This window comes from Moschus berezovskii, chromosome 1, assembly GCF_049115385.1.
Source record: "Moschus berezovskii isolate FMDL1 chromosome 1, NW_MosBer_1.0, whole genome shotgun sequence".
Lineage (NCBI taxonomy): Eukaryota > Metazoa > Chordata > Mammalia > Artiodactyla > Moschidae > Moschus > Moschus berezovskii.
Window position 1 is genome coordinate 133,410,036 of NC_142460.1, and position 16,463 is coordinate 133,426,498.

At 42.7% G+C, this 16,463-nt stretch overlaps 1 non-coding gene across 1 annotated transcript; it reads right to left on the reverse strand.

Moving 5' to 3' along the window:
- Positions 1–387: 387 nt before the first annotated feature.
- LOC129553508 (U6 spliceosomal RNA) lies at positions 388–493 on the reverse strand. Its single transcript, XR_008685486.1, has one exon. It is a non-coding gene; the product is annotated as a U6 spliceosomal RNA (small nuclear RNA).
- Between the last annotated feature and the right edge of the window lie 15,970 nt (positions 494–16,463).

Here is a 16,463-nt window from a genome sequence, read left to right on the forward strand (position 1 = left end):
TCCATCCCCCTCGGCAATCACAAGCCTGTTTTTTATGTCTGTATTTCTGTTTCAGTTTCATGTTGTTGTTGTTTAGTTGCTAAATCACGTCCGACTCATTTGCGACCCTGTGGACTACAGCCCACCAGGCTCCTCTGTCCATGGGATCTCCCAGACAGGAATGCTGGAGTGGGTTGCCATTTCTTTCTCCAGGGGTTCTTCCTGACCCAGGGATTGAACCCACATCTCCAGCATTGCAGGTGGATTCTTTACCATCAGAACCGCCAGGGAAGCCCCATAGATAGGTTCATTTGTGTCATATTTTAGATTCCACATATATATGATATCATATATTTGTCTTTCTCCTTCTGACTTATTTCACTTAGTATGATAACCTCTAGTTGCAAAAAAAATATAGAATACTTGACAAATTTGCATGTCTTCCTTGTGTGGGGCCATGTTAATCTTCTCTGAATCATTCAGATTTTACTGTGTGTACTGCCAAAGAAAGCACTGGGCACACTTCTTGAATCTGGGCAAGCTTATGTGGGCTCAGTTGTGAGGCTGGGTCATATAAAGCAACGTGGCACAGGCCTTAAACACTAGAACAGTTGATCTTGAAGTCCTGAGCTGCCATGTATAAGTCTAACTACCCTAAGAACAGTAGCCGTAAGGAAGCCAAGCCACATAAAGAAGACAAATGTAGTTATTCCAGCTGACAGCCCCAGGCCCTGAGGCAGCCCAACATGAGGGATGAGACCTGAAATCTCAAGGAGCAGAGGTCCATCACCCCTGCAGTGCCCAGTCTGACTCCTGACCCACAAAACCTGTGACCCTAGTCAAGTGGTTATTTCAAGATGCTAAAATTGGGTCAGTTTACTATGCAGCAAAAGTAACTGCAACAGAGTATGAGGGTCAAAGACATCGATATGAATGGATCAGTTCAGTTCAGTTCAGTTCAGTCCCTCAGTCGTGTCTGACTCTCCGCGACCCCATGAATCACAGCACGCCAGGCCTCCCTGTCCATCACCAACTCCCGGAGTACACTCAAACTCATGTCCACAGAGTCGGTGATGCCATCCAGCCATCTCATTCTCCATCGTCCCCTTCTCTTCCCGCCCCCAACCTTTCCCAGCATCAGAGTCTTTTCCAGTGAGTCAACTCGTCGCATGTTTATCCAAAAATATCCCAATCATCAGCAGAGTGGGAGTTTACAATTCTCTGGAGTAAAAGTTTTCCCAGAATCATCTGGAATGATCTTTGAACTTGTTTTCTGCTATAGCTTCAGAGCAATGAAACATGTAGAGCCCATCCCTTGCTCATGCTTTTCTGTTCAAATTCTCTGTTAACTGCGAAAGCCTCTATCTTAGAGGTGCTTCCTAAAGGTGGCTCAGATGGTAAAGCATCTGCCTGAATATCCCCTGGAGAAGGGAATGGCAACCCACTCCAATATTCTTGCCTGGAGAATCCCATGGACAGAGGAGCCTGGCAGGTTACAGTCTATGAGGTCTTAAAAGAGTCAGACACAACTGAGCATGCACACACCCACACTATCCATGGGGAAAAAAAAGACATGCCAAACTTCTCAGCTCAGGCAAGTGCAGCAGAAACCTACCAGGCAGTCAGTCCCCCATTTTAGAAGACAGAAGGATTAAAGTTAGCAAATCTTGCTGTTTGAGCCTCCATCTCAAATTCCAACCCATGAATGCAAATGTGAGTACACTGCATCCTCAGCCTTTCCAATAAGAGAGTCAGTTAGCATAAATTCTCAGGTGAGGATGTTATCTCCTCTCTATATGTTTCACAGTTCTAGCAGTAAAAATGTCAATACCATTGTTGACATTTTAAAAACTAATATGGTTGTTACTTTTGTTTGTATTTTATTTATAACAAGTGTTTTATACTTATCTATTTATTTAGCTGCTCTGTGTCTGAGGTTTGGCAGGATCTTGGATATTCATTGCTTCATGAGGCAGCTTTAGTTGTGGCATGAGGGAGATTTTTTGTTTTTGTCTTTTAGTTGCAGCATGTGGGATGTAGTAGGATGGAACCCAGGCCCCCTGCATTGGGAGCTTGGGATCTTAGTCACTGGACCACCAGGGAAGTCCCTTGTTTATATTTTAAAGTCACACACACACACACACATACAATATTAACTGCCAACAATGCTCCTGCTTTTTTATTTCATCCTTAAAACACAGTATATGGTAAGGATAATAATAAAGTCCTATAAATATATAACATGCTAGTTAGAATAAGCAAGCTTTGTGTTGCTATCATCCTGGGATCCAATTCTACTTTATGATAAGATACACAAGTTAAAGAATCACCCCCTTGGAATGTAGAATTGGGGTGGGGGATGGGGAGGGGGAATGTAGAACTGTGTTTCTGTAAATTGTAGACTTCACAGTAGACATATAGTATTATACAGATATGAGAATAATAGAATTTATCATTTTTTCTGTTTTCAGTATGCAGTTACCAAATGTCACTAAAATGAACAATTATTTATATTTTTCCTCTAGCTTTATTGAGATATAATTGGCATATAATATTATGTAAGTTTAAGGTGCACGCTGTGATGATTTGATACATGGCTATATGGCTAAATGTTTACCATAAGAAGAGCAGTTAACACATCCTTTACCTCACATAGTTACCATTTGTTGTTACGCTGAGAAAATTTAAGATCCATTCTCTTACTGAGAAAACTGGATAAGTACATGCAGGAAAATGCAATTTGACCCTTCTCTTACACCACTCAAAAAAAATGAACTCAACATGGATTAAAGACAGAAACATAAAACCTAAAACCATAAAACTCCTAGAAGAAAACACAGCTGAAAAGCTCCTTGACACTGGTCTCGGCAGCAGTTTCCCAGACCTAACACCAAAGGCACAAGCAAGAAAAACAAAAACTAGCTGGTGGGCTACATCAGATTAAAAAGCTTTCACAGCAAAGAAGCAACCAACAAAATGAGAAAGCAGCCTACAGGATGGCAGGAAATATTTGCAAATCATATATCTGATAAGGGGTTTATTTCCAAAATATAGAGAGAACTCATAAACTTAGCAAAAAGAACAAAAAACCCTTCTAAAAAGTAGGCATAAGAATTGAATAGTTTTCCAAAGACAACACAAAAATGGTCACCAGGCACATAAAAAATGTGATCCACACCACTAATCACCAGGGAAATGCAAATCAAAACCACAAGATATCACCTCATTCCTGTTTAAATGGTGGTGGTTTAGGTGATTGAGTCAGTAAGTTGTGTCTGACTCTCGTGACCCCACCGACTGTAGCCTACTAGGCTCCTCTGTCCATGGGATTCTCCAGGCAATAATACTGGAGTTGGTGGCCATTTCCTTTTCCAGGGAATCTTCCCGACCTAGAGATCAAACCCAGGATCTCCTGCATTGCAGGCAGATTCTTTACCCACTGAGCTACGAGAGAAGCCTTTCAAAAAGATAAGAGACCACTAACGCATATATATGGAATTTAGAAAGATGCAAATGATAACCCTGTATACGAGTGAGCAAAAGAGACACAGATGTATAAAACAGTCTTTGGGACTCTGTGGGAGAGGGTGAGGGTGGGATGGTTTGGGAGAATGGAATTGAAACATGTATATGTGAAACGGATCGTCAGTTCAGGGTCAATGCATGTTACAGGATGCTCAGGGCTGGTATGCGAGGATGACCCAGAGGGAGGATAAGGGGAGGAGGGAGGTGGGAGGGGGAACTCATGTACACCCGGGGCGGATTCATGTCAATGTATGGCAAAACCAACCAATATAATATTGTAAAATAATTAGCCTCCAATAAAAATTAAAAAAAAAAAAAGATAAGAGACAAGAAGTGTTATCAAAGGGTGTGAAGGAAAGGGAATCCTTTTGCACTGTTGGGAATGCAAACTGGTGCAGCCACTATGGAAAGCGGTATGGAAGTCCCTCAAAAACTTAACACTAGCACTACCCATGATCTAACAACCCCACTACTGAATCTATATCCAAAGAAACTGAAATCAGGATCGCATCAAGATATCCACACTCCCTTGTTCAGTGCTGCAGTATTTACAACAGCCAACCTAAGATCCATGAATTGATGAATGGATAAAGAAAATGTGGTGTATAGATAATGGATACTATTCATACATGAGAAAAAAAGGGAATTCTGCTATTTTAGACAACTTAGATGAAACTTGAAGGCATTGTACTAAATGAAATGTCAGACAGGGGAAAACAAATATTGTATTATCACTCATGTGGAACATAAAAACCCAAAGTCATACAGTGGAGTCACCAGGATCTGGGTAATGGGGGAGATGAGAAAGTATTGGTCAAAGTATTGGACAAACTTCCAGTTATAAGATTAGCAAGTTCTGAGGATCGGATATGCAGCATGGTGATTATAACTAACACTGTGTTATATTTGCTTACTTAGGGCTGTGCTGGGTCTTCATTGCTGCACCGACTTTCTGAAGTTGCAGTGACCTGGGGGTGCACTTCATTGCAGTGCACGGGCATCTCATTGTGTTGGCTTCTCTTGTTGCGAAGCACATGTTTTAGTTGCATGGGCTTCAGTGGTTGCAGCATGTGAGCTCGGATATTTATGGCTCTCGGGCTCTAGAGTGTGGGCTCAGTAGTTGCAGCTCACAGGCTTAGTCGCTGTGCACTATGTGGAGTCTTCCTGGAAGGGGGTCAGATTGGTGTCCCCTGCATTGGCAGGCGGATTCTCAACCACTGGACCACCCGGGAAGTCCCAGTACTATATCTGAATGTTGCTAAGAGAGTAGATCTTAAATATTCTCACCACAAAAGAGAAATGGTAATTATGTAACAGGATGGAGGTGTTAGCTAACTATAGTGGTAATAATTTTGAAATAAATGAACGTATCAAATGAGCACATTGTACACCTTAAACTCATACAGTGTTGTCAATTATATCTCAGTAAAGCCAGGGGAATAAAAAGATTACTCTCTAAGCAACTTTCAAGTATACAATACAGTATTGTCAACTACAGTCACCATTCTTTACATTACCTTCCCAGAATTTATTCCTCACATCACTGTAGTTTGTACCCTATGGCTAACATCTCATTTCCTCTACCCCACAATCCCTGGTAACCACCATTCTACTGTCTGTTTCTGAATCTTAACATTCCACATGTAAGTGAGATCATACTATATTTGTCTCTATCTCACTTAGCATAATGCCCTCAAGATTCCAGTTATTTTTAAATCATGGAATACAGAGATGTGCATTTTCTTTCATATAGGGAACTAAAACATAAACCAAACTTCAGGAGAACCTCGATTGTTTTAGCAAAATGCAAAATACGTTTCCAACCAATTTCCGCAAGTTATTGTTAACCAAGCAGAATAAGACAGACACCAGAGAAATCTGTAATGAGAGCATGATTCAGTCAACTGGCAACACTATATCCTAATGAATTCTATTAATCATCAATTAGATATTAATTCCTTACTACTAGACATGCTCCTGAGAAGGCAATGGCAAGCCACTCCAGTAATCTTGCCTAGAAAATCCCTTGGACGGAGGAGCCTGGTAGGCTGCAGTCCATGGGGTCGCTACGAGTTGGACACAACTGGGCGACTTCACTTTCACTTTTCACTTTCATGCATTGGAGAAGGAAATGGCAACCCACTCCAGTGTTCTTGCCTCGAGAATCCCAGGGACAGGAGAGCCTGGTGGGCTGCCGTCTATGGGGTTGCACAGAGTCGGACACGACTGAAGCGACTTAGCAGCAGCAGACATGCTCACTCAGAGACTACGGAATTGAAAACAGCAGAGGCTCTGCCTTCTGTAACATTTGGCAAGGGATTCTCTGGGCTTTAGGTTCCCCAAGTGTAGAACAAGGATAACAAACACCCCTGCAGAACTGGGCACAGGGGCCAACATGTTGAGAAGCCTACAGGGTGATACTAGTCTGGAATCACTGTATATTATTATTTCACAGGCAGAAGCCCTGTGATTATTTCTCCTGGGGCAGCTAAAGCTACAAGTTTATTCTGGCAAAGACACAACTCGTCTGAGGAACTACATCTCAGAGGCATAGGCAAGGATGGATTGAAAGTGATGTGTTTCTTCAGTTGTATAGAATTTACAGCTATGTTGTCATCTCGGGTTGAGTTTTGTATCATTTACAGTATGATTATTTTTTGTTTCTGATTCTAAACAGATTATCACACACTCGCTCCATTCTCTCTCTCGCTCTCTTTCCTTAATCATTGTCTTTCTCATACATGCACCTACTTTCACTGAACATCTATGGGAAGAAGTAGGAGGCAGCTTTTAGAAGAGGAAATTTTACATCTAACGACATACATACTACATATCTAACCACCCCCCTCCCCCCCCCAAAAAAAAACCCTTAAGAAAAATTCTTCTATTTCCTTTTATGGTCATTTAAGGTAGAAGCATTTAAAGGAGGAAGGAAAGGCTGGTTTAACAATCAAAAAATAAACAAAGGAAGTTAAAGAAACCGTGAAAGCAAAAGGGGAGTGGGAGGGAGACAAGAGAACTCAGGAAGAAAACCAAAATCACGGAAAGTGGAAAAAGACAAGTGAAGCAGGAAGGCAAGAGGCTATACTAGCTCAGGCTCAGCGGGTTCCAAAGGCAGCCTTGGTCACGCTGGTCAGCGTATTGGCATGGTGAAAGCAGTGGCCTGAATTCCAGGCAAATCATAGAAATTACAGAATCTCGGGCAAAGCATATAAATCTTTGAGTCTCTTTCGTTGCTTGTAAAATGAAGATGAAACCTTTGTCCCTTATAAATTTAAATTCTCCTTTTATTTCTGGTACACCTCGCGTTGGCTTAAGTTCCTTACAAAACGATTGACCACGGCTTAAAATTCAACAGCTTTTTATACCCATCCTTTCAAGATGCCACCCGGATAATTCAAACGGAAACTAAATTAAGATCACATTAATCCCATCAAGGCAGTCTAGTTACCGCTTATCCCAGCTTCCATATGCAAAGTTGTCATTTTATGAATGTCACTCTCCCACTTTACACACTAAGGGAACACATTAAAACGACAAGCAAGTCTTCAAATAAACCTAAAGTACAACACATTTTGCAGTTTCCTTTTAACAGAACTTCCAGCTTGGAAGATCAACTAGGGTGAGGGGCCGTTTTCACCCTTATTAGGAAACGAGCACAGTTTACAGGCTTAATTCGAAGTTTTAGGAAATTACAAAGGAAGTTTCCTTTCCAAGAGAGGTTCAGGCCTGAGGAGAAGCTGGCGACCTCCGTACCCGGCCCGCCCCGCATTTGGCATCAGATTAGGACTGAGAAGGCGGGGTCTGCCGCTGACGTCACAAGAGGCCGGCGCTGCGGAGGGAGGGGGGAGGGAGGAGGGAGGGAGGGGAGAGGGGAGGGAGGGAGGGGAGAGGGGAGGGAGGGAGGGAGGGGGGAAGGGAGTGGCAGGCGACGACGCGACTGCGCAGGGGCGGAAGGCGGGCACACGGAAAACACCGGCAAGCTAGATCCGGCAGCCGGCGGAGGAAGCCACTCGACCACAGCCACGCACGGAAGAGCGTGCTGCGCGTGCGCGGAGTGTGGCGTTAAGCCTCCCGTCTTTCCGGCTTGTAGGCGTCTCTTCCCGCTTCCCCTCGCGACCCTGGCTGGCTTGGGCCTTCCTAGAAGTGACGGGCTTGGGGCGCTCCTCCCTCTCGACCATTGTGAAATCTTTCTGCCCCCGGAGTCCGAGGCAGCCCAACCAGGTCTTACTGTTCACTGACCCCAGGCCGAGCGCGGTCAGGCTTCGCGGGCACTGCGGGACCTGGGGCGGGGTTGGGGGAGTAAACTCCGGGCACTTGTCTCGCGGACTGTGGGCACCAGACTGACGGCGGGTTGGTTGAAGGTCTTTCTAACGGACCCCCCCGCACTTCGTTCAGTTCCGCCACGGAAGAGCCCTCGGCGGAACCCGCCTCTAGATCGGAAATGGCCGTTTAGCTGCTGGGGGACGGAGTTACCGCCAGAGTCCTGTAAAAATTGTAAATGCTGTAATGATTGTCTAATTAAATTCACTTCCCCGAAGCAGGCAGGAAGTTATGAGGTTCCTTATTGAGAAGGATAAGCAAGAGTGAAGTGACTCTTGGCCTTCACGTTTTAAAATAGTCCATGTAACTATGAGGGTATACAATGGAGCTTTTCCTGCTTATGTCTTCCCTGCAGCCACCTGTTTCTCCCAGGGAAGAGAGACCGGGTTGGGATTTCCGAGTCTACAGATCCAAGTTCAGTTCAGTTCAGTCGCTCAGTCATGTCCGACTCTTCGCGACCCCATGATTCACAGCACGCCAGGCCTCCCTGTCCATCACCAACTCCCAGAGTTCAAAGCAGCCTAAAAGGAATCACATCAGAACAATACCTAAACAGCCCACCTCTAGATCTTTTTTTTAAGTTGGGATTGAATGAATAAATTTAAAATAGTGGTTAAATGTATGAAGGCCAGGGAAACCTGGTGTGCTGCAGTCCATGGGGTCACAAAGAGTCCGACAGGGACACGACTGAGCAACTGAACAAGTCTATTTCTCTGATTTTTCTATCCTGAAAGTTAGGTATACACTAGATACAGTTGGTGATGGACAGGGAGGCCTGGCGTGCTGCGATTCATGGGGTCGCAAAGAGTCGGACAAGACTGAGCGACTGAACTGAATTGAACTGAGATATTGTTAAACCAACAGGCAAAACAGTTGAAAACTCAGCAGCCATCTCCCACTGATTCATACTTTCCACCTTAAGCACTATCTGGATTGCTATTGAGATACTGGTGATTTGTATGAAAACAATACACTATAAAGCAATTATGAGTCAACTGTAAGTAGTTGCTTTCAAGATGTAGGGATGCTTTTAGATAACCTCTAAATTGTTTCCTGATTTGTGAATAGAAAAATCTGTGGTAGTTTCAAGGTGGGGCAGATGAGCAATATCCGATTCTGTGTGCATGTGTCACTGCCACTATGAAGACAAAACTAGACTAGGTCTCCAGTTAGTTTAGTGTCACGATGTAAGTATTAAATCAATCCAAGTAATAGTTTCTCTAAAGCATCCTATGGTGGGCCTGGAGAAGGCTTGTTTTCAGTTCAGTTCAGTCCAGTTGCACAGTCCTGACTGACTCTTTGGGACCCCATGAACTGCAGCAGCCAGTTACATAGTCAAGTGATTTATTTTCATTGTAACAACCAGTGTTACACTGAACCAGGGAAAAGCAGTATTATGATAAAGCTTTTGAATGTTGTCTTGGAAAGAACACTGGATTGGTCATCAGAAGAGCCAAAATTCTAATCTAACCCTCCCACTCTTTAGGTAAATTCTTCACCTAAAATCTTTCGTTTCTCTGGATTCCCGTTTCCTCACGTTTAGTGTGGTCCTTGTCACTCTCTTGAATTCTCCTGTTGGCTGGTCTGTCTTCCACTCTTTGGTCTGAGCACTTAGCATAACATAGTTCAGTGGGTACTCAGTAAGAGATTTGTTGAAATAACAGTTTCCAAATCTACAAAGTTTCATATTGAGGCATTTTTCTTTTTTGAAACTATATATGTAAGATCTGTTATTAAACTGTGTATGTTATTTACTGTCAAAGAATCATCCCATAGATGACCTATAACAGATGTGTAGGGGTACCTTTACAGAGGATATATCTTGTGGATACTACCTTAGCTAAATCAAAATTAACCAAGATTTGGACATCATGTGTCCTTTGCTATGAAGGTTAGAGAAAGATTCAACATCTATGGATTATTCCTATGAAAATATGAATCTAATAACAACAACTCCAAATTAAGGAACTTGCTGTGAAACAGATGACCTGGAGTCATGAAAAAATACCATAAAAGACAAAAATCATAGGGAATTTTTCTAAAAGAGTTGTGATAAGGAAGGGAATGATATAAGGCTCATTCTTATTTTGCAATGTTCTAAATGTCTGATGTCCTCAGATTCCCAGAAGTTACCTCCTATTCCCACTAAGAAGACAAATATGAAGGGTGCTTCAGAAAAGCTGATTTCTTATTCCTAAAAGTTTCTTCAGGAATGGTCTTTCACTGAAAGAAAGTATGTTGAATGTTTATTGGAAATAGAAAACACTGCTAAATGAAGTCAGCTACTAAATTGTTCAAAATTGTAGCTCTCAATCCTTAAGAGGAAAATGGAATCATTTTTTAAATGTCATTTTTAGGGACTTGCTTGGCCCTTTCTATTTTTGTAAATAGAATATTTAGAAATAGAATATTGCCTAGGCCCAGTTAGAGGGAAACAGTAACAACGAAACTACTGGAAAGGTCTGAGGAAATAAATGTTCTTAGTTTTATTCTGATTTATAGCTCTTGATTTTTTTGAGACAGTCCAATCACTGGTTCTCTTCTGTAGTGCCAGGCTTACATCCTCCTCTCAGCAATCTTAGCAGGAAGCACCTTTCTCTCTTCCCCTGGCCAGGATTACAGAGTCCTGGACAGACTTTTGTCCTGAACCAATCACCAGAAGGAAGTGGGGGTCAGGGTGGGAGGTGCTGGGGAAGAGGTCAGACCCACCCAAACCTGAGAATGGAGAAGCTGTGGGTCCCTAGGGAAAAGGAAAGAAGGGAGACAATGCCAGGCAGGCTGAAACACAGATGTCCACTGTTCTTCACTCTGAGTAGTCTCATCTGTCTGTGTCCTGGACCTGTCTCTCTCTGCCTAAAATGCTCTTCCACACTCACCCTTCAGACAAATACCTAACTTTTAAAACCTAGATCTCACGTCCCTTCCTGTTACCACCTTCTTTGTCCATAAGATTACTCTTATCTCAATCATTTCTGTCCTTTGTCCCTATTTCTGTTATTAGACTGAATTGGATGTTTTCAAAACTCAGTTCAGTTCAGTCGCTCAGTCGTGTCTGACTCTTTGCGACCCCATGAATCGCAGCACACCAGGCCTCCCTGTCCATTACCAATTGCAATTATATAAGTAATATCTATTCACTATCAAAAAATTCAAAGAGTAGTATCACTGAAAGAGTGGCCCATGGGCAGGCACCAAACTGAACTGTTTGTTACAGTCACCAATCAGTACAGAAATTTGAGAGCAAGTGTCTAAACCATGTTATGACAATTTGACAGAACTTTGTGTGTGTGTGTTGAATCTAATAATAAACAATTCAGTCTTGCATTTTAATTTCATTTTACTGGTAATTCATTTATATGTGGTTAATGCGCATGTGGAATCAAGATTGCTGGGAGAAATATCAATAACCTCAGATATGCAGATGACACTACCCTTATGGCAGAAAGTGAAGAGGAACTCAAAAGCCTCTTGATGAAAGTGAAAGAGGAGAGTGAAAAGGTTGGCTTGAAGCTCAGCATTCAGAAAACTAAGATCATGGCATCTGGTCCCATCACTTCATGGGAAATGGATGGAAAAAGTGGAAACAGTGTCAGACTTTATTTTTTGGGGCTCCAAAATCACTGCAGATGCTGACTGCAGCCATGAAATTAAAAGACGCTTGCTCCTTGGAAGGAAAGTTATGACCAACCTTGATAATATATTGAAAAGCAGAGACATTACTTTGCCAACAAAGGTCCGTCTAGTCAAGGCTATGGTTTTTCCCGTGGTCATGTATGGATGTGAGAGTTGGACTGTGAAGAAAGCTGATCACCCAAGAATTGATGCTTTTGAACTGTGGTGTTGGAGAAGACTCTTGAGAGTCCTTTGTATTGCAAGGATATCCAACCAGTCCATTCTAAAGGAGATCAATCCTGGGTGTTCATTGGACGCACTGATCCTGAGGCTGAAACTGCAATAATTTGGCCACCTCATGCGATGAGTTGACTCACTGGAAAAGACTCTGATGCTGGGAAAGGTTGGGGGCGGGAGGAGGAGGGGACGACAGAGAATGAGATGGCTGGATGGCATCACCGACTCTGTGGACATGAGTTTGGGTGAACTCCGGGAGTTGGTGATGGACAGGAAGGCCTGGCGTGCTGTGATTCATGGGGTCGTGGACAGTCGGACACGACTGAGCGACTGAACTGAATGTGCATGTGCTAAGTTGCTTCAGTCGTGTCTGACTCTGCAACCCCATGGACTGTAGCCCACAAGGCTCCTCTGTCCATGGGATTTTCCAGGCAAAAATATTGGAGTGGGTTGCCATTTCCTTCTCCAGGGGATCTTCCCGACCCAGGGATTGAACTCGTGTCTCCCTCAGCTCCTACATTGGCAGGAAGATTCTTTATCACTTGAGCTACCTGGGAAGCCATTAGTGGTGAGAAAAGAGCTTAAAAATTGTTTAACTAATTTAAGCAAATTTAGTAATTTGCCTCAAGTTGCATGGCTATTGAGTGACAGGATTTTTTTTTCCCCTAGTAACTCCAGAGCCTCCAGTACTTTCTGCTGTTGGGTTCCATTTCCTCCATACTGAGATTAGCAAAAGATGTAAAATCACCCAATGTGGTCTAAAGCCTTACTGCTCAGAATAGCTCTTAGACTGGTAGTATCAGCATCACTTGGGAGGCTTTTTTAAGAAATGGGGCTTTCAGGCTCCACCCAGGTAATCTGTATACATCTTAAAGTTTGAGAAGCATTTTCTTAAACAATACCAGGAAATGGCAGATATCACTGCATTAGTTTTCTATAACTACTATTTAAAATTACAACAGATTTAGTGGCTTAGAGAAACAAAAATTTATATTATTTTCAGTTTTTCAAGTTAGAAGTCCTAAATCAGTTTCAGTGGGTCAAAATCCAGGGGTTGATGGAGTCACACTTACTTGATGTGGTCTGTTTGGAAATCATGCCAATAAGCTCTTTAAGATGGGCTGACCAGTTTCTAACATTAAATATTATGAATAAATCCATCCAAAGACCGGCTTGAATGGATTATTTGCAATCAGTAGATATTTACTGAGTAGCTATTTGCAGCCTCATCTTTGGGCCTTAGTTTCCTTTTTTAAATAAAAGAGATGAGACTAGATACTAACTTCAAAAGCAAACCTATGGTTTTGTTAGCTTTACAGTTTATCAAACTGGCACTGGCCTTTTAACTCCCAATCACACATGCCCAGTTTCTGGACACACCTCCAAATACTGTCTCAGAGCCTCTGTCCACACTCAGTCACCAAATGACTTCACTGTATAGTTTCTTTGAGTTCCTGTCCCCTTACTGCAACTCTCTGGGTGTAGCAGTTCCAACAAGCCTCCTTGTCCCCAGCCCAGGCCTATGTAGAACAGAGGTTGTGGGCTATTAAGTGCCCTGTGAGGACACAGAATAGAGCAGAAGTGGAAATGTGACTGATCTACCAAGTGTTGCAAAAATAACAGGATAAATTGGGACCTGTAGCTTCTACTAGGGAGAGAGGGCTGTGGTGGTAGAACAGACACTCGAGGATAGGACTGAACTCTGGATGGAAAGGAGAAGCCAGGACCAGGCAGCCTATGGAAGACCCAGGGAGAAAAGCATGCAGGTCAGCCCACAAGCTCTGATTAAGTATCTACCATATACACAGTGTCTTACAGGTTTCTGTGGAGAATGTCAATAAATGCAAAAATGGTCCTATTTTACTTACCCATGAAGTAATCAGGTAACTGCATGATAGTATGGAATCACAGGTCAGAATGTATACTAGGAGGGAGTCCAAAGACGGAGAAAATTAATAAAAGGTAGATCAGGTGGAGGCGGCCCCTGGCAAAAGGTAGGGAATTTTACCAGTATCTCAAAAAAAAAAAAAAATTGTTTAACATAAAGGAGGAGTTAGAATATTGTAGACTTGAGAAATGGAAGCAGGGTTAAATGTGAAATCAGGAAGGTAAACAACATATTGGTGAGGAGACAGGTCCAGGTGATCTTGGTTCAGGTTGAAACAGGGGAATAAGGTGAAGTGTCAATGCAATGAAGAAATGAGTGACAGGGCAAGTTTAGATTGTGGAAAGCCTCAGCTGCCAAAAAGTACTGATTTCTATTATCTCCAACATTTTTTTTTTTTGAGGAAGTGGAAGAAGTAAGCTGATATTTCAAGAGCAATTTAGAGATGTCCCAGTATGAATTAAGGATGGGAGAGACTGGAGGCAAGAAGACCATTTAGAAAGCTACTGTGGTGGTCCAGGCCTGAGAGAACAGCAGATATAGTAGAACAGGACAGGCAGATTCACGGAAGGAATAAGACTTAGTGAGACTAAAATGCAATAAAGAAGAAATAACCAAAGGATAGTCTGCGGTTCAAGATGTCTGAATAACCAGTCAGAGAATCTTAGACCTGCAAGGGGTCCAGTTGGATCACTTTATGAGAAAATGGGTGGTTGTTTAAGTCTCAGAACTAGTTCACAGAGCCAGCAGTGGGATGCTCAGGCCAGTGTTACAAGATTTACCAAGCAGTACACACCTAAGTGTTCATTACATATAAATCATTTTCAGTCCCAACCACTGGACCGCCAGGGAATTCCCCAGAATGACTCTAATGATGAGGGCAACCTGATCAGAATGTGTTGTCATATAACTGCCACAGGACTAAATGAAAAATAATCATGTAACTACACAAATCGTTCCTGTGTGAAGTCAGATTCTTTCTGATTTCTGCTATGAATAGAAACTTGATTAGCAATTTCTTAAGGTTTTAAGTGCTCCCTGTTGACATGAACCATAATGATTTATCCCTTCTCTGACAGCTTTTTGCACTTACTGGTCACCTTGATATTTGTCTCTGAGTGTACCATTCCCTTTATTAAGAGTATACCTCCTTCTTGGTAGGGGCTTACACTTCATTTGCTCTTAGCCTAAATTATAGTGTTGTGTTTTGAAACTCTGCTAGTCCACTTATGGTTAGCAATTGCTGAAGAAATTAATGAAATTTTTAGGATTACAGAAACTGAAAGTTTAAATAATAATGAAAAATACACTCCCCTGAGAGATTGCAGAGATTAATGGAATGAGAACTGATTTAAGCATCAGGAATATGATTCTTCAATAGCCTCAGGGAGGCCACAGATAATTCCATTTGTCTCTTCAGTCATCATCTGAAGCCTGCCGGTCTTGGTAAGTTAAAATGCAACCTCAATTATCATTGACATGGGTAAACTCAGATGTTCAGGCTGGTTTTAGAAAAGGCAGAGGAACCAGAGATCAAATTGCCAACATCCGCTGGATCATGGAGAAAGCAAGAGAGTTCCAGAAAAACATCTATTTCTGTTTCACTATGCCAAAGCCTTTGACTGTGTGGATCACAATAAACTATGGAAAATTCTGAAAGAGATGGGAATACCAGAACACCTGACCTGCCTCTTGAGAAACCTGTATGCAGGTCAGGAAGCAACAGTTCGAACTGGACATGGAACAACAGACTGGTTCCAAATAGGAAAAGGAGTACATCAAGGTTGTATATTGTCACCCTGCTTATTTAACTTATATGCAGAGTACGTCATGAGGAACACTGGGCTGGAAGAAGCACAAGCTGGAATCAAGATTGCTGGGAGAAATATCAATAACCTCAGATATGCAGATGACACCACACTTATGGCAGAAAGTGAAGAGGAACTAAAAAGCCTCTTGATGAAAGTGAAAGAGGAGAGTGGAAAAGTTGGCTTGAAGCTCAACATTCAGAAAACTAAGATCATGGCATCTAGTCCCATCACTTCATGGGAAATAGATGGAAAAACAGTGGAAACAGTGTCAGACTTTATTTTTTGGGCTCCAAAATCACTGTGGATGCTCATTGCAGCCATGAACTTAAAAGACGCTTACTCCTTGGAAGGAAAGTTAGGACCAGCCTAGATAGCATATTAAAAAGCAGAGACATTACTTTGCCAACAAAGGTCCGTCTAGTCAAGGCTATGGTTTTTCCAGTGGTCACATATGGATGTGAGAGTTGGACTGTGAAGAAAGCTGATCGCCGAAGAATTGATGCTTTTGAACTGTGGTGTTGGAGAAGACTCTTGAGAATCCCTTGGACTGCAAGGAGATCCAACCAGTCCATTCTAAAGGAGATGAGTCCTGGGTGTTCATTGGAAGGACTGATGCTAAAGCTGAAACTCCAATACTTTGGCCACCTCATGCGAAGAGTTGACTCACTGGAAAAGACTCTGATGCTGGGAGGGATTGGGGGCAGGAGGAGAAGGGGACGACAGAGAATGAGATGGCTGGATAGCATCACCGACTCGATGGAGGTGAGTTTGAGTGAACTCCGGGAGTTGGTGATGGACAGGGAGGCCTGGCGTGCTGTGATTCACGGGGTTGCAAAGAGTCGGACACAACTGAGCGACTGAACTGAACTGAAACTCAAGGTCAACTAGGAAGACTGCTGTTAAGAAAAATTAGACAAAATATTTGGAGACGGGAATGGAAATCCACTCCAGTATTCTTGCCTGGAGAATCCCATAGACAGCGGAGCCTGGCAGGCTGCAATACCTAGGATCACAGAGTCTGACATGGCTGAGCAACTAACACTTCAAACTTCAACTGGATGCAATTTGAAGTATAGTCAGAAAAGAGTGGG